Source organism: Zalophus californianus, chromosome 6, assembly GCF_009762305.2.
Source record: "Zalophus californianus isolate mZalCal1 chromosome 6, mZalCal1.pri.v2, whole genome shotgun sequence".
Classification (NCBI taxonomy): domain Eukaryota; kingdom Metazoa; phylum Chordata; class Mammalia; order Carnivora; family Otariidae; genus Zalophus; species Zalophus californianus.
In genome coordinates this window covers 129,882,729-129,909,190 of record NC_045600.1, presented here as the reverse complement: position 1 = coordinate 129,909,190, position 26,462 = coordinate 129,882,729, and the positions used below count along the sequence as shown (strand labels likewise).

Here is a 26,462-nt window from a genome sequence, read left to right as displayed (position 1 = left end):
TTAAAATCTTTGATTTAACAATGGAAAACATAATCTAAGTATATGACTAACCTACCTGCATATGTGAAAGAATTTATTTACCATTCAGGAAGTGTGTTGAAATTCCTCTGGCATATTCAAAAGTATTGTTATATAATCACTTAGTTGTCTATGTAGCACTGTGATTTGGAGTTGAATCATGAATGCCAGAACTGTAATTGTACCCTATTTAGTAACTGTGGACTGAAAGGAAGTGCATAAGCAATACCATTGTTGACAAATAATGTGAATTCTCTTGTAGCTCATCACAAAACTGCTGTTCTCAGAGTTAAAAATCTTTACTTAAAGTCCCTGGAAAGACAGGCTTAAAAGTTCTTTGCAATCAATGTAGAAAACATTTTGGTCTTTGGTACATATGCCTACACACTGTTTAATACAACACTAGAGATAAGACATAAAAAGAAAATTCATGATAACTATTTTAAAAGAGTTCTGATTTTGGAACAATGTAGACTTAGTGAGTAATTAAGTGAATTAGTAACATAATATATAGTAATAAACTACTTTAAATTACACTTAAAAAATGCCATCTTTCTTAAATCACAGAGAGAGCCAATAGGAATACATAGTAGAAATAAGAGAGATATTTTTCACTATTGCAACAAAGTTGTAAAATGCCTAGGAATAAATAAAATGAAAAAGCGGAAGACGTACTTAAAGGAAGGACATCCAAGAAGACCTGAACTAATGTTCTAGGATGCCAAGACTTTATATTTTAAAGATGCCAATTCCCCACAAATTAAGCAGGGCAGCCCCCCCCCCCCAAAATTAACAGACTTCATTTTTAGAGGAGTTTCAGAATTACAGAAAAATTAGTAGAAAGTAGAGAGTTCCCATAAATTATTTTTCCCTTGCCCTCAGTTTCCCTATTATTACCATCATGCATGGGTGTGGTATACTTACTGCAAGTGATGAAGCAATATCAATACATCATTATTAACTGAGTCCACAGTTTACATTGAGATTCACTCTTTGTATTGTAGTTTATTTTAGTTTTCATTTTCATGAATTCATAATATATAATACGTAATGTCCATCAGCACATTATCATACAGAACAGTTTCAGTGCCCTAAAAATCCCCTGTGCCCCACAAGGAATTTTTAAAATTGGAACTTGATAACCTGATTCTAAAATCATTTGAAAGAAAAAAAATGCACAAAAAATCAATAAGGATTTTTTGACAAACAAGAACAATAAGAAAGACCTTGTCTTATCAAATATTAAAACATAATACAGGGGCGCCTGGGTGGCTCAGTTGGTTAAGTGATTGCCTTCGGCTCAGGTCATGATCCTGGAGTCCCAGGATCGAGTCCTGCATCAGGCTCCCCGCTCAGTGGGAAGTCTGCTTCTCCCTCTGACCCTCTTCCCTCTCGTGCTCTCTCTCTCTCATTCTCTCTCTCTCAAATAAACAAAATCTTTAAAAATAATAATAATAATACAAAGCCATAGAAATTGAAACAGTAGTGTAAAAATGCAAAAATATGTACATAGATTAATGGGACACAAGATAAATCCCAAAGCTAAGCATATATTTATGGGAATATAGAAAGGCATTTCAAATTAGTGATTAAGAGTAATAAAAAAAACAGACCGCGGTGCAAAGAACCATGAGCAGCAAAGTCTCCTGCGACACCCTGTACGAGGCAGTGCAGGAAGTCCTGCACGGGAACCAGTGCAAGCGCCGGAAGTTTTTGGAGAGGTGGAGCTGCAGATCAGTCTGAAGAACTGTGACCCTCAGAAGGACAAACGCTTCTCGGGCACCATCAGGCTTAAGTCCACTCCCCACCCCAAGTTCTCCGTATGTGTTTTGGGGGATCAGCAGCACTGTGATGAGGCCAAGGCAGTGGATATTTCCCACATGGATATTGAGGCACTGAAGAAACTCAACAAGAATAAGAAATTAGTCAAGAAGTTGGCCAAGAAGTATGTGCCTTTTTGGCTTCAGAATCTCTGATCAAGCAGATCCCACGAATCCTGGGCCCAGGCCTGAATAAGGCTGGCAAGTTCCCTTCCTTGCTGACCCACAATGAAAACATGGTGGCCAAAGAGGATGAAGTGAAGTCCACCATCAAATTCCAGATGAAAAAGGTGCTGTGTCTGGCAGTGGCTGTTGGCCATGTGAAGATGACAGATGATGAGCTTGCGTACAACATCCACTTAGCGGTCAGTTTCCTGGTGTCCTTGCTCAAGAAGAATTGGCAGAACGTCCGGGCTTTATACATCAAGAGCACCATGGGCAAGCCCCAGCATCTGTACTAAGGCACAGTTCAATAAATCCTAGTGCCACCCTTAAAAAAAAAAAAAAAAGAGTAATAAAAAACAAAATTGAATTCTTATCTCACATCATATCCAAAAATTTTACCCATATTTAAATGCCCAAACATAACATTATTAATAAAACTATAGAATATTTCAATAAAATATATGTCAATATCCTGATAACTTTGTAGGTAAGAAAGTACATTAGCTAACTCAGTGGGATTGATTGAAAATCAGGAGGGAATTGAATAATAATTTTTATAGTAAATCTCTGTATCACTTGAGTCCTTATCAGGAGCATTACTTTTGTAATTAAATAGTATGTAGAAAAAGAAAAACAATGAAGTTTCTTCCATGACTATTTTCTCTGATCAGAAAAAAAAAAATCTATTTATTTTACACAACGTTTCCAAACAACAGTCCTGTCATAAAAGTCCTTAATTGGTACATATAGTAAAAGAAAATCGTCAGTTCATATTAAATATTAAGTTCACATTCCTAACAGGAAGCCATATAAAACATTAAAATATAATCTTGTGGAAAACAGGGCTAAGAAGGCTTTTTTGAAAGTCTTGCCTTGGCAATCACTCACTAGAAATAACTTCCTTGAGGGCGCCTGGGTGGCTTAGTCAGTTAAGCATCTGCCTTTGGCTCAGGTCATGATCCCAGAGTCCTGGGATCTAGCCCTGCATCAGGCTCCCTGCTCAGCGGGGAGTCTGCTTCTCCCTCTACCCTTCCCCCTGCTCATGATCTCTCTCTGTATCTCTCTCTCTCAAATAAATAAATAAAATATTAGAAAAAAAATTTCTTTGATTCTTATTTTTTCTCGCAAAAGTGTTCTCAACTCAAAAAACGTTATGTCTTTTCATTGTTTCATTGTAGAGCGAAAAGCCCAGTCATTGATTAACCTGTGGACACTGGTTCTTCTCATCACAGCACAGGATCACACTGACCATAGAATTTATTGCCCAAACCAGGACTTTTTTGACAGTGAAAGGGAGCCCTATTAATAATTATATCCAGGCAGCATACATCAACTCACACTGTCCTGGGAACACAAAGATGAATGACCAACTACATGCAAAGCTTTTGACACTCTGTCCTTTTTCTACCTCCTTATACTTGTTTTCCACCAGTGTGTCTTTGGACCTCAGGTTCTAGGAATTCCACACCACTAGTTTCTAAATTATGCCACACTGCTCCACACCTTCAAGGTGTTGCATATTCAAAGCCCTCTGAATAATTCAGTAATTACTACCGAGTAATTCAGAAATTCCTATTGCACTTTTAAAACCATGCTCAGATGGTTAACTTTTAGGAAGGACCTCCAGTGTCAACCACCCTCTTCCTGTATTAAGAGTCAGTCACTGAGTATCTACACTGTGGTCTATTTGCAGGGCTACTCAAGGTAAACATGACCTTTATGTCCTGGGAGCTTATAATCTGTGATAACTCCGGACCTTGAAATGCTTCTACTACTATGATTGTTTCACACTGTGACATCTATCTATGCCATGCCTTTATAGAATTGTCAAGGTTTGGGGCACCTGGGTGGCTCAGTTGGCTAAGCATCTGACTCTTGGTTTTGGCTCAGGTCATGATCTCAGGGTCAGGAGATTGAGCCCTGTGTCGGGATTCGTGCTCAGCACAGAGTCGGCTTGGGATTCTCTCCCTCTCCCATTGCTGCCCCCCGCCCCCATTTGTGTGTGCATGTACCCTCTCTTTCTCTAAAATAGATAAATCTTAAAAAAAAAAAAAAGAACTGTCAAGGTTCTGTAAAGACAAGTATTTTAGCAGATCTCTGTGCCTGGTAGCATCCTCACCTTCCTTTAGAAAATTAGCCTTCCCTTGGGGCACCTGGGTGTCTCAGATGGTTAACTGTCTGCTTCGGCTCAGGTCATGATCTCCAGGTCCTGGGATCAAGCCCCACATTGGGCTCCCAGCTCAGTGGGGAGTCGGCTTCTCCCTCTCCCACTCCCCCTGCTTGTACTCATTCTCTCTCTCAAATAAATAAAATCTTAAAAAAAAAAAAGAAAAGAAAAGTAGCCTTCCCTCACTGCACACAGTCTCAGTAGGTATCTTAATTAAGTCCTGCTATCTAGCCAACCATGACAAAACCTAGTGATTTAAAACATGCATTGGTTTTGCCCAGGGGTCTGCAGGTTAGCTGGGAAGTTCTGTGGTTGTGGGCTGGGCTGGCTGACGCTGAGGGCTTACCTAGGCATCTGTGGTCAGTGGGAGGGGTTACTGGAGGCTTGCTCTTTGGGGTGGTTTTAGGATGTGTCTGAAAATTCTTCCACATTCTTCCTTTCAAAAGGTGAAACCTAATCCCCCTTCCTTTGAATATGGGCCAAACTTAGTGACTCATTTCTAATAAGCAGAAGGTGTCAGAGCAGTGAAGGCAGGAGACTTCTGAGGCTAGGTCCTCAAAGGCACTGCCACTTCCAGCTCGCCCTCTTGGATTGCTTGCTCTGAGGTGGGGAGGGGCAGGGGGATAGCCGTCTTGTGGCCTGTGGAGAGAGGCCATCCTGGGGAGTAACAGAGGCCTCCAGCCAACAAGCAACACCAAGTGGCCAGCCATGGAGGGAATCACCTTGGAAGTGAATCCTCCAGCCTCAGAAGATTCCAGGCCCAGCCTGCATGTTATCTGAAAGCTCAGGCCAGAACCTCCTCTAAGCTCCAGCTGGATTCCTGACTTTAGAAGCTGTGTGAAGTAATCAACGTCCATTGTTGTTTTAAGCCACTAGTTTGGGGAATAATCTGATGCACAATAGCAGATAGTGGATACCGTGGCTAAAATGACCTCAGCTGGGACAACTCACTTCCACGCCACGCCTCTCATTCTCCATCATGCTAGCCAGGACTCGCTCTCAGGGACTAACAAGCTTCCAGGAAAGGGAGCAGAAGCTTCTGAGCCCCCTGAGCCTCACTTCAGAAATGGCATGCCACCTGCTCTTGCCTGAAGCAAGTCACTGGACCAGTCCAAGTTCAAGGGTGGGGACACAAACTCCTCCCCTTGATGGAACAAGCTGCAAAGTCACGTTCGTAAAAGGGGTAGGGATATGCCTGGCTGGCTCAGTCTGCAGAGCACGTGACTCTTAATCTTGGGGTCATGAGTTCAAGCCCCATGTTGGGCATAGAGCCTACTGAAAAAGGGGGGGCATGGATAATAGGAGGGAGATAATTAATAGGAGGGGGATAATTGAGGCCCCTTTGGCAATCAGCCACCACAACAGAATGATCAGTCAAGATGTTTCCCCTCCTTAGCCCACTTCGGGCTGTGGAGAGAGGCCTGTTTTTATATTTTATATAAAGAAGGTCAAATGCTCCCCACCCCAAGAATCTCGACTGGCTAACTCAAGAGGAAGAATGAATGGCTTCATCCCAACAATGAGCAGTTTGAAAAGACAGCTTTAGGTCCTGATGTCTAGATTTCTTGAGCTTGTCTATGTCCTCTCCTGTCCTGTGTCTGCTTCATCGGGTTTTTCTTTTGTAAACTTACCACATGCTTTCCAATAATCACCCATTCTTTCCTTCTGGAATCAGCTGGAGTTGGTTTCTATTGCTCACCACCAAAGAACCCAGCCAGAGAACCGCTGTCAGCACTCAGCCTGGGGCTGTATGGTCTCCTTAGGAAGTGCTCCTCCCAGGCACCAGTGTCCCTTGCAAAAGGAAGGACCGGAAGATGCCATACACAAAACCCCGAGAGATCCCTCAGATGATAACTGGCATGCAGAAAGTACTTTTAGAAACTCTTGCAACATCCTTAAGGACAAATGCAATGCAGATGCAAAGCAGTAGCAACCAACGCTATAGAAACAACTCTGGCGTGTTATTTTTAGGCAAAGGCTGAACTGTCCAGCAGCATTTCCATGTGGCACAGCTGCCGTACGCCAGGGCTCTCCCATGCTAAGAGAGGCCAAAGTTCTTGGCAATTGGACCAAATATTCTTATTCAGGCTAGGAAGGCAACTGTCTCACAGCTCCTGCCTTCCACTGACATATGGCGGCTCTGGGCCGAGGTCCTATTAGCTCATCCATTGTTGTCCTGTAGTTTTACAATCACTCTGGGCGTGAAATTCTTCATGATTTCCACTGACTGCTGGTCATGTTTCCTTACTAATTCCCTGCACCAATTAGGGACGACAGAAGGTATCAGCTCCCTTCTGGGGTATTTAAACTGTGAGCAGCCATCTATATGCAGAAAGTGTGCCCACAAACTTTGGAGAACTTTGTTTACGCAGAGCCCAGAGCACAAATGCTGCAGGATCAGATGACGTTCGACAGCTTCTAAAAGAAACTCACTAGCGTTTCGGTGGTTTTTAATTTGTTTTTTGTTTTTTGTTTTTTGTTTTCGCTTTCTTTTTACGTTGAAGTTCTAGCAGTTGTCAATCAGGGAGAGGCTTGGCACTTGGCAGCAGAGACAGGGCGTCATAGTGGTTAGAAGCAGGGGCTTTTAGACTGAAAACTGTGACTTGCCATCTCACTCTGCTTCTTACTATCTGAGTGACCTTGGACAAGTAACTTAAGCTTTCTGGGCTTCGGTTTCCCCATGGGGGAAATGGTGCCCCCAAAAAAGAAACGATCTCATAGGGTTCTTTGGAGGATTAAATATAACAATTGTGATATGTTGAGTCCAGTGCTTACAGCGTAGGGAGCACTGAATAAATGCTAATTGTGACTTCTTTTTTATTACTACTAGTACTACTAATAATAGCAACCACTGAACACACCAGCAGCTTCCAGGGCTGGAACAGCAAGACCCAGGGACGTCTGACTCAACACGTCGAAGCAGCAGAGTTAATACTGGTACCAGGAGGATTGGCATCAGCCCCAGCAGCAACCATCTGGCAAAATGGGGCAAGGTGTTGTGTCTCAGCTTCTCAGTTCCATCATCCCATGTGGTCAGCATCTCACCTTCATGCTCCATCTGGGCTGGACCAGCAGTTTCAGCAGCAGACCTCAGGAGAAGGGAGGCGAGACCACATCTAGGTTTCCGGCCTGGGCTCCAGACCCAGCAGAGAAAAAGAGCAAGTGGGGGAGCCTGGTTGGGGGCAGACTGATGCTTGTGGGACACCAGGGCTCTGGTCATACTGCTCCGACTGGGGCAGCAATAAGTCTCCGAACCCATCCAGTCAGCAGAGGGGAGGAGCTTGCAAGGAGCTGCCAAGATCAGCTCTCCAGCCAACTGAAGGCAGCGCTGTAATGAGAGCTGTTCCTTGATGGTAGGGACAAGACCATCTTCCTGAGCTAATGGAAGGCATGAGATCAGCAATGGTAGGGAAAGCACAGAGCCCACTGGAATGACACAGCTGCAGCAACTACAGAGTGTTCGGGGGGAAGCAGGGCTGATAACCTGAAACAAGGACTGTCACCTGCTCTCTCAAATCCCCAGCCCGGTGGCAGACAGAGCCAAAGGGTCCCAACCTCGGAGTCATCTGCAACAGACTCCTTTAGGATCTTGCCACATATAGTGATTCTCGGAGGGAATCAAAATCTTTAGCAAGATAGCCTTGGGATTCAAATGCCCCTTTCAGTTCAAGAAGTTCTGCTAGGATTTCCTTATCAGCTGGTAGGATTTAGCGTGCGAGTTCAAACCGCTTTTCCATTTTTGCTTTGAAAACAGACTGAAGTTGAAAGGTGCTGAAGTATTGAAGCATGTCCCACATTTTGGAAACTGTAACAGTCTCTTACTGATCTGCCAGGGACATTGGCTCATGAGAATGTTCTCATGTAGCCAGAAATAAGAGCGTCCTGGGCCAAGGGGAGATGGAGGGTTGGGGGGAAGCCAGTTAAGATATATGGGAAGTGGGACAGCAATTTGGAGCACGAGCATAGTAAGAATTAAAAGACTCTCCATCTGAAATTTTCAAAAAAGAGGGAGAGAGAGAGATTCTCCATCTGAACTGCTATTATTTCCTTCACTGGTTGATCATCTTAATTATTTGTTCTATTTCATCATTTGTAGTTTTGAGAAGATTGAACTCACTCCACTGTGCTAAGGTTTATCAAGGAAAGGTGATTTTCACGGGGTCAGAATTGTTAGGTGGGAGCTCTCACAGGCACCGGGAACTGGTGACCAAGGCAGTTAGTGTGGGGAACAGCGGGAGAAGAGTGAAAGTTTGGGGGAGCACTCAGGACCCTCCCACCTATAAGTTTTCTTTCTTCAAAACTGTGTGTGTGTGTCTTTGCGTGGGCATGAATTTCACGAAGGTGCTTTTTCCCCTCAGCAGTTCCTAAAATATTTGCCGTCTGTGGCTTCCTTTGGGAATCTTCTAAAGGGGGTGAACCCTTTCCCCCTGTCACCCCATTCCTCAAATATAGAGACCTACATATGCTCAAAGCTTGGCACGCAGTTTCAGGGGGTGATGGAACCCCCTATGATCTCAGGTTAAGAACCCACACCTGTCACCTTCCATACATTTTTTTTCTTTGAATCTATAACTTTAAACCTTCACAGTACCATTGTCTAAACAAGTAAGGATTACCGGTTTGCTTCCCATTGGTTGGGATCAATGAGAACTAACTCATATTTGAGACAATGAATAGTCCTTACTCCAGATGTGCTATTTTAAGCTGGAAGAAGCCAGAGAGCTCAGAATAAACACTAGTGTCCAGGGACACCTGGGTGGCTCAGGCAGTTAAGCATCTGACTTTGGCTCAGGTCATGCATGATCTCAGGGTCCTGGGATCGAGCCCCGCATCGGGTTCCCTCCTCAGCGGGGAGTCTGCTTGTCCCTCTACCCCTCATCCTGCTCTCTCTCTCTCTCTCTCGCTCGCTCACTCTCTCAAATAAATAAATAAAATCTTTAAAAAAATAAACAGTAGTGTCCAGGTCAGAGGCTATGGTTCAATTGATCTGAGTGGAGCCCAAGGATCTGTATATTTTTTAAGCTTTTATTTATTCCAGAGAGAGAGAGAACACACAGGGGGAGGAGCAGAAGGAGAGGAACAAGCAAACTCCCCGCTGAGTGGGGAGCCCAATAGGGGGAATGATCCCAGGACCCCAAGATCATGACCTGAGCTGAAACCAAGGGTCAGACGTTTAACTGACTGAGCCACCCAGGCTTCCCCCCACAAGCATCTGCATTTTTTTAAAGCTCTCTAAGTGATTCTAAAGTGCATCCTGACTTCAGAACCACTGATCTAGGGTGCTCTTGCCCTGAATTGGATCTGGGCTAAGCAGTGATCCCTACTCTGCTTTCCCCTGTCCCTCTCAGCTTCTTCTGTGTACAAGAAGCTGGTGTGCCCAAACCTGAGCAAGATGAGATGAATGTCTTCTACTCATGTCCTTTCCCTCAGGTACAATCCTGTTTCTGTCCTAAACATGAGACCTGGAAAAAAAAAAACACACCCTATTAAAACCCAAGTTTAACAAACATCTTCCAATGAACTGTCAATCTTCACCTCTCCATCAATGACAAAAGTCTTCCACAAGCAGGGTGGGGACGTGCCTCTGACCTCACTCACAGAGCCTTTCACCACCTGTCGGTGTGAAAAATCAGGTGAGACACACCGTGTTTTGCAAACAAGAGTCAGTATCTCCAAGCTACTTGCCTGTGAATCAAGCCCTGGTCCACTTGTGCATATCATTTCCATATGCATTTGAAGAGGTGATTATTCCAGTCAACCCTTAAAGTAAGTTACTTCTTTGAAAATCATTGAGCAGCAAATTTAAAGCTCGTGGGTATTGGCAACAAATGTGATGAATTATCTAATTGGCAGTCTTAAAGCTCCACTTGGAAACATTCATTACTTCTAGTGGCTACTTTACAAAGCACTCATTTTTTTTTTTCAAGGATAGATGGATACATGGTGGCCACATCTTGGTGGCTGGTTAGCATCTGGCTTGTCCTCTAGAATGGGCACATCAGCCACTGTTTGGTTGCAGATTCTATAGAAATAGTGCCTCTGTAAATAAGGTTTCCTTCAATGAAATGTTAGCTCTCACACCCCAACCCACCTTGTCCAATTTTAAAGAACTTCTGATTCCAGGGGCGCCTGGGTAGCTCAGTCAGTTAAGCATCTGACTTTTGATTTTGGTTCATGTCACCATCTCAGGGTTGTGGAGATCAAAACCCCCATTGGGCTCTGCGCTAGGCATGGAGCCTGCTTAAGATTCTCTCTCTCCCCCTCTCCCTCTGCTCCTCCCCAGCTAAAAAACAAACAAACAAACAAAATACTTCTGACTCCAACTCAAAATTTGTTATAATCAATTAATTTTCTTTATTAACAATAACTGAACTACCTCTCTCCATGCTAGCCTAAGTGCAATGAATAAATGAAATGGATTATTTCAACTCTGCTAATGAGACTCAAAATATATCGGGCCCAAGCAACTGAGAGGTCTTCATTGTTTCTCCAAGTAATCCACAATGGTGTGGCTTGGGGTACAAATTCAACGTTGTAAGTTGGTCTTATTACACCTTTGAAAAGCAGTGTCCTGTGATGCTCAGGTTTGTGAGAGCAGTTAGACACTAGGATTTGAGCACATAGTTTAGATCATTACCTGGGATCCTTATTCCATATATTTATGGGAAAAAGCTAGTTAAGGACATATTTAAAACACACACAAATCCAGTCATTCAAAATCTTAACATTCTTCACAGGACACAAATGTTATGTGAAGCTCCCTCTAAAGATTATAATTAGAAATGTGGTTTTAATGTGAGCTAATAAAATATATTTCTCAGCATCTCAATGGGAACCTTTTATCTTGCCCCTAGAAGGAAGAATGACAGAAATGACATCACTAGCTACCATTACATGAAATATGGCAGTTCACAGAGAACTAACACTTACATATTCTCACTGAATCCTTAAATTGTCACTAGACCAACTTTGAGGAAACCAGAGCTTAAGAAATCCAAATAGCTTGTCCATGGTCATGCCATCAGGACATAGCAAAGCCAAGGCTCAAAAGCAGGCTTATCAGACTCAAAGCCCATCTCCACCACCATCATCTTAAGAATAACAAGGGCCACCATTCACTGGGCACTTATTGTATACCAGGCATCTCATAGAAAGCTCCATTTAACATGAGAGATGCACAGGCAGCAAAGAAGGCATTAATATCTGAAGCCCAGAGAACTCAGTCCCTTCCTCAATTATATAGAGCAAGTGATAGTAGTAGGGTTTGAACCTAAGAACAAAAGCTCCTACTCTTTTCTCTGCCCCGGTGGCCTTCACCCGAGGCAGAGATGTGCTCTTCACATGCCTTTGAACATCCATCACACAATAAGCCCCACTCAGCAGCTTGTAGCCCCGGAGCCAATGTCAAAGGCCAAGGGATCCGCCAGCTTGACGTGTGATGTGGGGAGCTGGAAGGCTTCCCTGCCTTGGCTGATGCTGTGCTCCCGTATAACTCAAGAGGTCCAAAGGACACAGGGAAGTTGACACTTGGAATCTGTGAAAGGATTTATTATTTTTATACTGTTATGCCTTACTAACCCCATTTGCCTGGGATCTACTTGACCCATGAAAAAACCTGAGAGGGCTTCATGAGCCCCATAATCTAACAGATGGAGAGAGTCCACTGACTGCTGAGGTGCAGGAGCAGATACAAACAATAATCTTCCTATACACTAGCAGGAACCAATCTGAAAATGTCCGGGGGGGGGGGGGGGAGGGGGAAATCCCATGTATGTCAAAATAGCAGGGAAAATATATAAAATAAACCTCACCAGAAATGTGTGAGACCCATATGAAGAAAAAGGAAATTTTGTTGAAGAACACATAAGCTCTTGGATGTGAAAACTTAATATTTATAAACGCTAATTCTCTACAAACTTAACTGATAAATCCAAATTTTCCCCAATGTTATTCCAATCAAATATCCAGGTTTTTCGATGAAAACCTGACAAGTTAGTTCTAAATATCTTCAGGAAGATAAAATGTATAAAAATCGCCAAAATAAAATGTGTAAAAGGATATTTGCTCCACTAGTTATCAGAACTTACTACAGAAAAACCTGAAGTGGACAAAAATGTTTTGGTGCAGGAACAGACAATAGGACAGTATAAGGGAGAATAATTAAAAAAAAAAAGACTGATGGATTTCTATCAATTTGTTATGTGATAAAAATGAATATTCCATGCAGTGAGAAAAAGAAATAAATTACAATAAATTATGTTGGAGGAATTAGCTATAAATGATTAAATACTTTTCTTCACAAGATATTCAAATTTAAGGAGCTTAAGGTAAAAAAAATTAACAAAAGGAGAAAATATTGGTAAAGTTTTCATAATCATGGTAAAGGGATGATCTTCAAAAGAGCAAGAAAGATGAAGTACCATTTTAAAGAATAACATGCCCCATGAAAATATGCTTAATCTCACTCAGATTCATACAAAAATACATTTAAACCCCAATGAAATACCCCTACCCACCCAAGTGATTGGCAAAAATTTTAGGCTGTTTTTATCCATGGTTGGCAAGATAAAAAACAGTGATTCCATGCACTGATGATGAGACTATAATCTTTTTGGAGGGCAATCTGGCAGTATCCATTTAAATTAAAAATGACATGTCCTTTGACCCAGCAATCACACTGTAGGGTTTCTACCTTAGGGGAGATAATTATGCAGAGACTTACAGAAGGGTGTGTGCAAAATTATTATTAATAGCTCCAAATCTAAAGGAACCTAAATGCCTATTAGTGGGTTATGATTATATAAATAATAGTGCAGTCACACCATGAAATCCTATGATATTCATAAAAAACTATGAGACAGACCTTTAAGTTGTGATTAAACAGGCTCCGGCATACTTTGAAGTGAAGAAAATCTAGGTGCAGAGCCCATAACTAGAGTATGATTTTTTGTGTTTGTGCGTACAGATGTAAAACAAACATAAAACTATATAAATGCACACACGCTTGCAAATATAAGTTCTAAGCTGGGAATGGTGGCTATAGCCTCGGACCAGGGGAAAAGGGTCTAAATGGGACCAAAATAGGAGCATGGGACTCTTCTCCACTCACAGGACTCTCCTGCTCTCTGCTTGAGTTCACTGGGAAAGAGTCTTGATTCCTAAAGTGATTTTCTGCAGTTTTTATAATTTACAGTGGAATAAAGCTTTATAATTTCTATTGATAATTTTATGACTTAATTCAATTAGAATTCCTCATAAGCCCCCAAATAGTTGCAGGAAGGTGTTTTGTGAAATCCATACGTGGCCATTTCCATCAGAGCAGACCCGTATGGGGAAAAAGTATAGTCGTCAAGGAGAATTACGTCGAACAGATGATGTTTGGTCACAGACAAGCTCTTCCCATTGATTCTGCATTCAATATGGGTCTAATGATGTTTATTTAAGATCCTTAATTGTTACTTATCTTATGCGTCTTGGTTTCATGTTTGCCTGTTCAGTTTCAGTAATGAAACTGTAATCTACTACCAATTCATTCGCAGGAAATACTTCCTTGCTGTGCTCATTCTGTTGCTGTCACAATTCAACCACATTATGTATGCAAGAACCCTGCAGGAAGAAGGCAGGGCCTTTCTGCTCTTCAGAATAAGATATCTGCAGCAAAAGAGTCCTGCGTTCTTCATGAATTCCTGTCTCTCCATCCCACAGTGGGGGAGGGGCGGGGGGCGGGGGGAGATCAAACAAATTTGTCTGCTGTATTTCCCTTTTTGGGTGTATTTTGTCCTTTTTTGTTTCCCTGTTCAGTTATCTACTCCCCCATATGCTTTCTCCCTTCCAACTTTCCTTCTAGAAAAAAAAAGCTCATTGCAGTTATTTCCTCTGCATCTGCCACCAATCATTTTTGGAAGAAGGTGGAGGATCACTTTAGGCCTGTGGAGAGACAGGTGCTAACCATTTTTGGGAGGGTATTGTCAACATAGAGAGGAGCACCTCAGTGTCAAGGGCGTGTGTACTGTGCTGGTAGGGAACCCCAACTGGGAGTGGTGAACGTCTCTTCTTTCCTCTTATTAAAGTAAGTTAAATTTTTTTCCTTCTTCCTTTCTCTTCCACCCTTTTTCCCTTCCTTCCTTTCTCTTTTCCCTTCAACCATGATACTAAAGGGCAACGTTATGAACACAGAATGCCTTGGGTCTGACCTTGGGGCCTTGTCACTTGCTGAAAATGGAATGTGAAGCAAGGCACTCCATCTTTCTGAACCTTGGCTCCTTGTCTGTAAACTTGGATCTCTATCCTGAAATGCCCTCTCACAGGAATATTTGTACGATTAAACGGGATCACACGTGTTGAGCACCTAGGCTGGTGTTCAGTGAATGTTCAGTATGGTGAGATTCTTCTCCTTCTTCCTAGAGATCTGTGCTTTGTAAACTTGATTTCCAATTCAGGTAGCAAATGAGTTTCAAACATCAGCCAGCCTCCAAATAAAAATCAAGGTATGAGTGAGCACAAATTAAAATTACTGGATAAAAATAGTGAGGCAAAAGCAAGATGAATGTGTCCACTCTCCAAAAAGATAATGAATGTGTGTTGGTAATTATGCAGCATTTTATTTTATTTTATTTTATTTGGGGACAAAGTTTCTTTAATAAAACACATTTTGTTCTTAGGAGTCTATTATTTCTTTTTTTAATTTTATTTTATGATGTTAATCACCATACAATACATCATTAGATTTTGATGTGGTGATCCACGATTCATTGTTTTCATGTAACACCCAGTGCTCCACGCAGTATGTGCCCTCCTTAATACCCATCACCGGGCTAACCCATCCCCTCAACCCCCTCCCCTCTAAAAACCTAATTACAAAGCAGTGATCACCAAGACACCATGGTACTGGCACAAAAACAAACATATAGACCAATGGAACAGAATAGAGAGCCCACATATGGACCCTCAACTCCATGGTCAAATAATCTTCGACAAAGCAGGAAACAATATGCAATGGAAAAAAGACAGTCTCTTCAATAAATGGTTCTGGGAAAATTGGACAGCCACATGCAGAAGAATGAAACTTGACCATTCTCTAACACCATACACAAAGATAAACTCAAAATGGATGAAAGACCTCAATGTGAGACAGGAATCCATCAAAATCCTAGAGGAGTATATATACATATAGGCAATAACTTCTTTGACATCGGCCACAGCAACTTCTTTCAAGATACATCTCCAAAAGCTAGTGAAACAAAATAAAAAATGAACTCTTGGGACTTCATCAAGATAAAAAGCTTCTGCACAGCAAAGGAAACAGTCAACAAAACAAAGAGGCAACCCAGAGAATGGGGGAAGATATTTGCAAATGACACTACAGATAAAGGGCTGGTATCCAAGATCTATAAAGAACCTCTCAAACTCAACACCCAAAAAACAAATACTCAAATGAAAGAACGGGCAGAAGACATGAACAGACCCTTCTCCAAAGAAGACATACAAATGGCTAACAGACACATGAAAAAATGTTCATCATCATTAGCCATCAGAGAAATTCAAATCAAAACCACATTGAGATACCACCTTACACCAGTTAGAATGGCAAAAATGGACAGGGCAAGAAACAACAAATGCTGGAGAGGTTGTGGAGAAAGGGGAACCCTCTTACACTGTTGGTGGGAATGCAAGTTGGTACAGCCACTTTGGAAAACAGTGTGGAGGTGCCTCAAAAAATTAAATATAGAGCTACCCTATGACCCAGCAATTGCACTGCTGGGTATTTACCCTGAAGACACAGATGTAGTGAAAAAACGGGCCATATGCACCCCAATGTTCATAGCAGCAATGTCCACAATAGCCAAGCTGTGGAAAGAGCTGAGATGCCCTTCACCAGATGAATGGATAAAGAAGATGTGGTCCGTATATACAATGGAATATTACTCAGCCATCAGAAAGGATGAATACCCAACTTTTACGTCAACATGGATGGGACTGAAGGAGATTATGCTAAGTGAAATAAGCCAAGCAGAGAAAGTCAATTATCATATGGTTTCACTTATTTGTGGAACATAAGGAACAGCATGGAGGATATTAGGAGAAGGAAGCGAAAAATGAAGGGAGGGACATTGGAGGGAGAGATGAACCATGAGAGACTATGGACTCTAAGAAACCTATGCAGCATTTTAATTACCGCTTTAAGATCTGAAGGATCGGGAAAAATAAATTCTAGAGCTGGAAAACATAGGAGGAGGAGGAAGGAGGAAGAAAAAAAGAAAGAAAAGAAGTAGCTGAGCACTGGCAATAGCAAGTGGCTTGGGGAGGGAAGTCAAAACTTAAAAAGCAAACCATCATGAATGAGTTTTCTGGAGGGTTTTCTTTCATCCCCTGGCTTGGAACCAAGGATGACCCCAGTGTAGAAGTACAACGCAGCCACAAGCAACAAAAATACCAAAGGGCTCCCCTATCTTTTAGTCAGAGAACCCAGATCTAGTGTTCTTGCAAGCAGGAGACTATGGAAAAAACAAATCCCTGTTGCTATTTTGGAATAATTTCAAACTTACAGAAAATCTGCGAAGATCGTCTAGCGTTCTCAAGCACCCCTCACCCACTTTACCCCATTGTTACCATCTTATACTACCATGATCCATTTTTTTTTAAAACTAAAAAACTATTCATTGGTACAGTTATCATTTGTCATGATGTGTACATTATTATCACCAAACTCCAGACTTCATTTGGATTCACTTGTTTTTCCACTAGCGTCCTTTTTCTGTCCTGGGATACAATCTTGGGTACCATACTGCATTTAGTCGTGTGTCTGGGAGTTTCTCAGTCTTTTCTTGTTTTTATGGCCTTGAGAGTTTTGAGGGTCAGGTGTTTTGTAGAATGTCCTTCCCATTGAGTTTGCCTGATCTTCTGCCCCTGCTTAGATTAGAATTATGGACTTGGATGAAGAATACAAAGGGAGTGATGTGCTCTTTTCATGACATCCTATCAGAGGAAGATGCTACCAACATAATATATCACTGATGATGTCAACCTGGCTAAAATAGTGTTTTCTGGGTTGGAAACAAATCACTACGTCTGGTGCAAAATCAAGGGGAGAAAGAAAAGAATCTACATTACTTACTGGGAATTCTTCTATAAGGAAGATTTGTCTCTTCTCCATTTATTTATGTAATCACTTAATTATATCAGTATGGATTCACTTAGATTTGGTTGGTTGTTGTTTTTTTTTCCCCCCTTTTTTCTCTCTTTTTTCTTCTGCCCTGTCCTAAAAATGGCTCTGGTCCTGGAGCTGCAATGAGGGGGTTATATGGGCATTACATAAATCCTAAGGAGAAAACTCATCTTTCTGGGAAATCCCCCATCTTTTTCTCTCTTATCCCTCCCTGCTTGCCTTGAGAGTAATCCCAATTGTACAAAACTACTTAGCAGCATGTGTGGCTAAAACTTCTAGAGAATCACCAAATTTCTATTTACAGGATTGGAGAAAGGGACCCCTGGAAGCTTTAGAAAATGGGGCAAATAATGGAGAGGAAAGAAAGGGACAAGAGTATCCCTTAATTCTGTGTATGAACTGACAGAAGTCCTGGGCTCATTCTGAGCTGCTCACATGAAGAAAAGACCCATAGCCAAAGAGCAAAGGATTTGAGAACTGAATTGACATTGAAACCACCACCCATAGAAAGCGAGGCCCAAAAGAGACTGAAAATACCCAGGTTCATTGCCCGTTAAATGAAAATAGCTGACATTAGCCAAATTTTTTTCTTCTTTAAATTTTTTATTGTGATGTTAATCACCATATATAACATCATTAGGTTTTGAGGTAGTGTTCCATGATTCATTCTTTGTGCATAAACCCAGTGCTCCACGCAGAACGTGCCCTCTTTAATACCCATCACCAGGCTAACCCATCCCCCCACCTCCGTCCCCTCCAGAACACTCAGTTTGTTTTTCAGAGTCCATCGTCTCTCATGGTTCGTCTCCCCCTCTGATTTACTCCCCTTCATTCTTCCCCTCCTGCTCTCTTCTTCTTTTTTCTTTCTTAACATATATTGCATTATTTGTTTCAGAAGTACAGATCTGTGATTCAACAGTCTTGCACAATTCACAGCGCTCACCATAGCCCATACCCTACCCAATGTCTATCACCCAGCCACCCCATCCCGCCCACCCCCCCCACTCCAGCAACCCTCAGTTTGTTTCCTGAGATTAAGAATTCCTCATATCAGGGAGATCATATGATACATGTCTTTCTCTGATTAACTTATTTCACTCAGCATAACACCCTCCAGTTCCATCCATGTCGTTGCAAAAGGCAAGATCTCATTCCTTTTGATGGCTGCATAATATTCCATTGTGTGTATATACCACTTCTTCTTTATCCATTCATCTGTTAATGGACATCTTGGCTCTTTCCACAGTTTGGCTATTGTGGACATTGCTGCTATAAACATTCGGGTGCATGTACACCTTCGGATCCCTACATTTGTATCTTTGGGGTAAACGTATGGTAGCTCTATTTTCAACTTTTTCAGGAACCTAAATACTGTTTTCCAGAGTAGTTGTACCAGCTTGCATTCCCACCAACAGTGTAGGAGGGTTCCCCTTTCTCCACATCCCTCCCAACATCTGTCGTTTCCCGACTTGTTAATTTTAGCCATTCTGACGGGTGTGAGGTGGTGTCTCATTGAGGTTTTTGATTTGGATTTCCCTGATGCCAAGCGATGTTGAGCACTTTTTCATGTGCCTGTTGGCCATTTGGATGTCTTCTTTGGAAAAATGTCTGTTCATGTCTTCTGTCCATTTCTTGATTGGATTATGTGTTCTTTGGGTGTTGAGTTGGATAAGTTCTTTATAGACTTTGGATACTAGCCCTTTATCTGATATGTCATTTGCAAATAACTTCTCCCATTCTGTTGGTTGTCTTCGTTTTGTTGACTGTTTCTTTTGCTGTGCAAAAGCTATTTATCTTGGTGAAATCAAAATACTTCATTTTTGCCTGGCTTCCCTTGCGTTTGGCAATGTTTCTAGGAAGCAGTTGCTGTGGCTGAGGTTGAAGATGTTGCTGCCTGTGTTCTCCTTTAGGATTTGGATGGACTCCTGTCTCACATTTAGGTCTTTCAACCATTTGGAGTCTATTTTTGTGTGTGGTGTAAGGAAATGGTCCAGTTTCATTCTTCTGCATGGGGCTGTCCAATTTTCCCAACACCATTTATTGAAGAGACTGTCTTTTCTCCATTGGACATTCATTCCTGCTTTGTCGAAGATGAGTTGACCATAGAGTTGAGGGTCCATTTCTGGGCTCTTGATTCTGTTCCATTGATCTATATGTCTGTTTTTGTGCCAGTACCATACTGTCTTGATGATGACAGCTTTGTAATAGAGCTGGAAGTCCGGAATTGTGATGCCACCAGCTTTACTTTTCTTTTTCAACATTCCTTTGGCTATTCGGGGTCTCTTCTGGTTCCATACAAATTTTAGGATGATTTGTTCCATTTGTTTGAAAAAAGTGGATGGTATTTTGATGGGGATTGCATTGAATGTTTAGATTGCTCTAGGTAGCATTGACATCTTCACGATGTTTGTTTTTCCACTCCATGAGCATGAAACGTTTTTCCATTTCTTTGTGTCTTCCTCAATTTCTTTCATGAGTATTTTATATTTTTCTGAGTACAGATCCTTTACCTCTTTGGTTAGATTTATTCCTAGGTATCTTATGGTTTTGGGTGCAATTGTAAATGGGATCGACTCCTTGATTTGTCTCTCTTCTGTCTTGTTGTTGGTGTATAGGAATGCCACTGATTTCTGTGCATTGATTTTATATTCTGCCACTTCACTGAATTCCTGTATGAGTTCTAGCAGTTTTGGGGTGGAGTCTCTTGGGTTTTCCACATACAGTATCATATTATCTGCAAAGAGTGAGAGTTTGACCTCCTCTTTGCCGATTTGGATGCCTTTGATTTCTTTTTGTTGTCTGATTGCTTTGGCTAGGACTTCTAATACTATGTTGAATAGCAGTGGTAATAGTGGACATCCCTGCCACGTTCCTGACCTTAGGGGAAAAGCTCTGAGCTTCTCCCCATTGAGAATGATATTCGCTGTAGGTTTTTCATAGATGGCTTTCATGATATTGAGGTATGTACCATCTATCCCTACACTCTGAAGAGTTTTGATCAAGAAAGAATGCTGTACTTTGTCAAATGCTTTTTCTGCATCTATTGAGAGGATCATATGATTCTTGTTCTTTCTTTTGTTAATGTATTGTATCATGTTGATTGATTTGCGGATGTTGAACCAGCCTTGCAGCCCAGGGATCAATCCCACTTCGGTGTGGTGAATAATCCTTTGAATGTACTGTTGGATCCTATTGGCTAGTATTTTGGTGAGAATTTTTGCATCCATGTTCATCAAGGATATTGGTCTGTAATTCTCCTTTTGGATGGGGTCTTTTTCTGGCTTGGGGATCAAGGTAATGGTGGCCTCATAAAATGAGTTTGGAAGTTTTCCTTCCATTTCTATTTTTTGGAACAGTTTCAGGAGAATAGGTATTAATTCTTTTTTATATGTTTGGTAGAATTCCCCTGGAAGCCATCTGGCCCTGGGCTTTTGTTTGTTTGGAGATTTTTGATGAGTGCTTCAATTTCCTTAGTGGTTACAGGTCTGTTCAGGTTTTCTATTTCTTCCTGGTTCAATTTTGGTAGTTGATACATCTCTAGGAATGCATCCATTTCTTCCAGGTTATCTAATTTGCTGGCATAGAGTTGTTCATAATATGTTCTTATAATTGTATCTCTTTGGTGTTGGTTGTGATCTCTCCTCTTTCATTCATGATTTTGTTGATTTGGGTCATTTCTCTTTTCTTTTTGATCAGTCTGGCCAGGGGTTTATCCATCTTGTTAATTCCTTCAACGAACCAGCTCCTAGTTTCATTGATCTGTGCTTCTGTTCTTTTGGCTTCTATTTCATTGATTTCTGCTCTGATCTTTATTCTTTCTCTTCTCCTGCTGAGTTTAGGCTTTATTTGCTGTTCTTTCTCCAGCTCCTTTAGGTGTAGGGTTAGGTTGTGTATTTGAGACCTTTCTTGTTTCTTGAGAAAGGCTTGTATTGCTATATACTTTCCTCTCAGGACTGCCTTTGCTGTATCCCAAAGATTTTGAACAGTTGTGTTTTCATTTTCATTGGTTTCCATGAATGTTTTTAATTCTTCTTTAATTTCCTGGTTGACCCATTCATTCTTTAGTAGGATGCTCTTTAGCTCCATGTATTTGAGTTCTTTCAGACTTTCCTCTTGTGATTGAGTTCTAGTTTCAAAGCATTGTGGTCTGAAAATATGCAGGGAATAATCCCAATCTTTTGGTACTGGTTGAGACGTGATTTGTGACCTAGGATGTGATCTATTCTGGAGAATGTTCCATGGGCACTAGAGAAGAATGGGTATTCCATTGCTTTGGGATGGAATGTTCTGAATATGTCTGTGAGGTCCATTTGGCCCAGTGTGTCATTTAAAGTCTTTATTTCCTTATTGATCTTTTGCTTAGATGATCTGTCCATTTCAGTCAGGGGGGTGTAAAGTCCCCCACTATTATTGTATTGTTGTCAATGTGTTTCCTTGCTTTTGTTATTAATTGCCTTATATAATTGGCTGCTCCCATGTTCGGGGCATAGATATTTACAGTTGTTAGACCTTCTTGTTGGATAGACCCTTTAAGTAGGATATAGTGTCCTTCCTCATCTCTTATTACAGTCTTTGTTTTAAAGTCTAAATTATCTGATATAAGCATTGCCACCCCAGCTTTCTTTTGGTGTCCATTAGCATGGTAAATGGTTTTTCACCCCCTCACTTTCAACCTGGGGGTGTCTTGGGTCTAAAATGAGTCTCTTGCAGACAGCATATCGATGGGTCTCATTTTTTAATCCAATCTGATAGCCTGTGTCTTTTGATTGGGGCATTGAGCCCATTTACATTCAGGGTAACTATTGAAAGATATGAATTTAGTTCCACTGTATTGCTGTAAGGTGACTGTTACTGTATATTGTCTGTGTTCCTTTCTGATCTATGCTGCTTTCAGGCTCTCCCTTTGCTTAGAGGACCCCTTTCAATATTTCTTCTAGGGCTGGTTTCTTGTTTGCAAATTCCTTTAGTTTTTGTTTGTCCTGGAAGCTTTGTATCTCTCCTTCTATTTTCAATGACAGCCTAGCTGGATATAGTATTCTTGGCTGCATATTTTTCTCATTTAGTGCTCTGAAGATATCATGCCAATCCTTTCTGGCGTGCCAGGTCTCTGTGGATAGGTCTGTTGCCAATCTAATGTTTCTACCATTGTAGGTTACAGATCTCTTCTCCCGAGCTACTTTCAAGATTTTCTCTTTGTCTCTGAGACTCGTAAATTTTACTATTAGAAGTTGGGGTGTTGACCTAATTTTATTGATTTTGAGAGGGGTTCTCTGTGCCTCTTGGATTTTGATGCCTGTTTCCTTCCCCACATTAGGGAAGTTCTCTGCTATTATTTGCTCCAATATACCTTCTGCTCCTCTCTCTCTTTCCTCTTCTTCTGGGATCCCTATTATTCTAATGTTGTTTCGCCTTATCATATTGCTTATCTCTCAAATTCCGCCCTCGTGATCCTGTAGTTGTTTATCTCTCTTTTTCTCAGCTTCTTTATTTTCCATCATTTGGTCTTCTATATAGCTTATTCTCTCTTCTGCCTCATTTATTGTAGAAGTTAGTGCCCCATTTTTTATTTCACCTCGTTAATAGCCTTTTTGATTTTGACTTGGTTAGATTTTACTTCTTTTATTTCTCCAGGAAGGGTTTCTCTAATAACCTCCATGCTTTTTTCAAGTCCAGCGAGTATCTTTAAAATCATGATTCTGAACTCTAGGTCTGACATCGTACTAATGTCTGTATTGAGTAGGTCCCTGGCAGATGGTACTACCTCTTGTTCTTTTTGCTGAGGTGATTTTTTTCATCTTGTCATTTTGTCCAGAGGAGAATAGATGAATGAGAGAACAAAATGCTGACGGCGTAACAATGTCCCCAGAAAATATACTCTAAACAATTCAGAAAAGCCCTGAAACCAGGGTAAAAGAAAGGGAAATAAAGAAAAAAAAAGAAAAAGAAAAAGATAAAAACAAACAAAAACAGAACATAAAAACAGAATATGATCAAATATGATCATGCTAGTGCATAGATCAGTGCCACACACTAGATTTTGGGTGCATTTTGGTCTGTTAGAAGAAAGTGCCTCCTAAAATTTTAAAGAAAGAAAGACTTATATATGTGCAAAATAAGGGTTGATACGATGAAGGGACGGAATATGACTGTAAAGATGAAAATTATAAAAGATTTTATAAAAGGACTTGATAAGAAGTTGTTTGAAAAAAGAAAGATTAAAAAAAAGAAAAAAAGGGAGAGAATGTGATCAGGCAGGAGTCTAGAACAAAGCCATACACTAGTGATTTAGGGTAAATTTTGATCTGTTAGAAGAAACTGTATCTCAAAATTTTAAAGAGAGAACAACTTACATATATATGTCAAAAATAAGGGTAAGTACTATGAAGGGATAGAATATGACTCTAAAAATGAAAAATAAAAATGTTTTTTTAAAAAAGGGATTGATAAAATGTTGGTTGAAAAAGGGAAAAAGAAAAATTTTTTAAAAAAGTTAAAAAAATTAACTTTGAAAAACTAATGAATCATGGTAAAAAAGCCACAAATTCTATGTGCAGTATTCTCCTAGAGCTCCCATTCTCATTGATCAGTAAACTTGGCCTTGGCTGGCCGTTTGTGTTGATCTTCTGGGGGAGGGGCCTGTTGCCGTGGTTCCCAAATGTCTTTGCTGGAGGCGGAATTGCCCCGCCCTTGCCTGGTCTGGGCTAAGCAATCGGCTCAGGTTTGCTCTTGGGAGCTTTTGTTCCCTGCAAGCTTTCCGTACAGCTTTGGAGAACGAGAGAGAAAATGGCAGCCTCCCAATCTCCACCCAGAGGAGCTGAGAACTCGGGGCCCTGCTCCTCAGTGCGCCCCCAGAGAAAAGCAGTCACTCCCGTGTCCCCGGTCTCCGGCCGCACTCCGTGCTCACCCGGCCCGTGACCAAATGTTTCTATCTCTGGCACCCGACCCCATGTGGAGTCTCCAAACCCAGCAGATCCCTGCGGTGCGCTCCCGCGCCGCTCCTCCCGGGGGAGGAAGGGGAGTCTTCCCAGATCTGCCGCTTGCTGGGTCCCTGCTAGAGGAGCAGTGGCCCGACTGGGCCGTGGATCACAGTTTATGGCCACCCCGAGCTGAGAGCCCGCGCCTCGGCTCCGTCTCTGCAGCCAGCTTCCCCGCTCCGATACCTGGGAGCTCTGCTGCACTCAGGCTCCCCCGGTCTTTCTGTGACCCCGAGGGTCCTGAGACCCCACTGTCCCGGGAGGATTCCACCCCCAGCTTAGCCACTGGAGGGACGTCCCTCAGCAGAGCTGACTTCTAAAAGTTCTGATTTTGTGCTTCGCGGCTCTATCACTTGCCAGAAGTGGCCGACGGGGGCCCCCTCCCCCGTCTCCAGAAGATTTTAATATAACAATATTCAAAATATCTAAGATATAAGCTAAAATTCCTAAACATATGAAAAACTGAGAATTGTGACTGATTCTCCAAGGATGAGACAGTCAGATGTCAACCTCAAGATTACCCAGGAATTAATTTTTTTTCAAAGATCTTTAAACAATTATTAAAGTCATGCTCAAAGAGATAAAGATAAGACACTCTTTGTGAATGGAAAGATAGATGTTCTTATCAGGGAAACAGAAACTATTTTTAAATGAGTATTTTAGAATGGAAACTTAAAATATCATAACTAAAAAATTCACTGGATGATCTGAATAACCCAATAAAGGGGACAGAGAAAAGAGTCTGTGAACTTGCAAACAGACCAATAGACTTTACCCAATTTCTACAACAGAGAGAGGAAAAAAAAGACTGAAAAACTCAGAGTCTCCAGTTCCTATGGGACAATATTAAAAAGATCTAATATTTTTTTAAATTTTTTTTAGTTATGTTAATCACCATACATTACATCATTAGTTTTTTATGCAGTGTTCCATGATTCATTGTTTGTGCATAACACCCAGTGCTCCATGCAGAACGTGCCCTCTTTAATACCCATCACCAGGCTAACCCATCCCCCCACCCCCTCCCCTCTAGAACCCTCAGTTTGTTTTTCAGAGTCCATCGTCTCTCATGGTTCGTCTCCCCCTCCAACTTACTCCCCTTCATTCTTCCCCTCCTGCTATCATCTTCTTAAAAAGATCTAATATTAATGTTTAAGTTCCAAAAGGAGGGGAGAAAGAGATTGGTGTGGGAAAAAAATCTGAAGACATAATGGCAGAAAACATAAATCTGGTGCAAGACATAAATATACAGCTGTAAGAACTCCACACAAAATAAACTCAGAGAAAACCAAACCCATCCACATTCTATTCAAATTTATGAAAGCTAAAGAAAAAATATTGAAAGCAAACAGAAAAAAATAGCCCATTACATATATGGGAACAAAGATTTGAAGGCCTGCTTGGTTTCTCACTAGAAACCAAAGTTCTCAGAAGACAATGGAACAACATCTGTCAAGTGCGAAGAGAAAAGAACTTCCAACTTGGGATTCTATATGCCGCACACGTATCCTTTAGTAATGACATCAAAATGAAAACATTCTCAGAAGAAGGAAAACTTAAGAGAATTTATTGCTAGCAGGCCTTCTCTAAAACAAATGCTAAAGAAAATTCTTCAACCCTATAGAATGCTCCTGAGGGCACTTAGAACTTCAGAATAAAAAAGCAAAACAGAAATGATACATATATGGGTAATTATAATAGACTGTTTTTCTCTTGTATTCTTTAAAATATATATAACTATCTGAAGCAAAAATGTAAACATTGTCTAGTGGAGTTATCAATATACGTGGATGTAATATACATACCAACTATGACACAAAGGGGTACAGTAATCCCTAGAAAAACTGCTTAAAACATACTACAAAGAGACAGAGTCTGAAAATTGATAGATTTAAATAGGTTACTAAAAGATATTCAAATAATTGAAAGCAGGAAAGGGGAACAGAGAAACACACACCCCACAGAGGCACAAATCAAGCAAATAATAAAAAGATACACATAAAACCAAACATATCAAAGATACATTGTATGTAAATGGTCTAAATGCACCAATTAAATGATGGAGGCTGTCAGATTGGATTTTTTATTTTTTAACATGCTATATGCTGCCATATTAATGGTAGCAAAACTCTAATAGTTATAATAATGCACAC

General features: G+C 41.1%; 1 pseudogene; it reads left to right on the top strand.

Annotated features, from left to right (window-relative positions):
* Nucleotides 1-1,403: 1,403 nt before the first annotated feature.
* LOC113908581 lies at nucleotides 1,404-2,322 on the top strand (annotated as a pseudogene).
* Nucleotides 2,323-26,462: the final 24,140 nt, after the last annotated feature.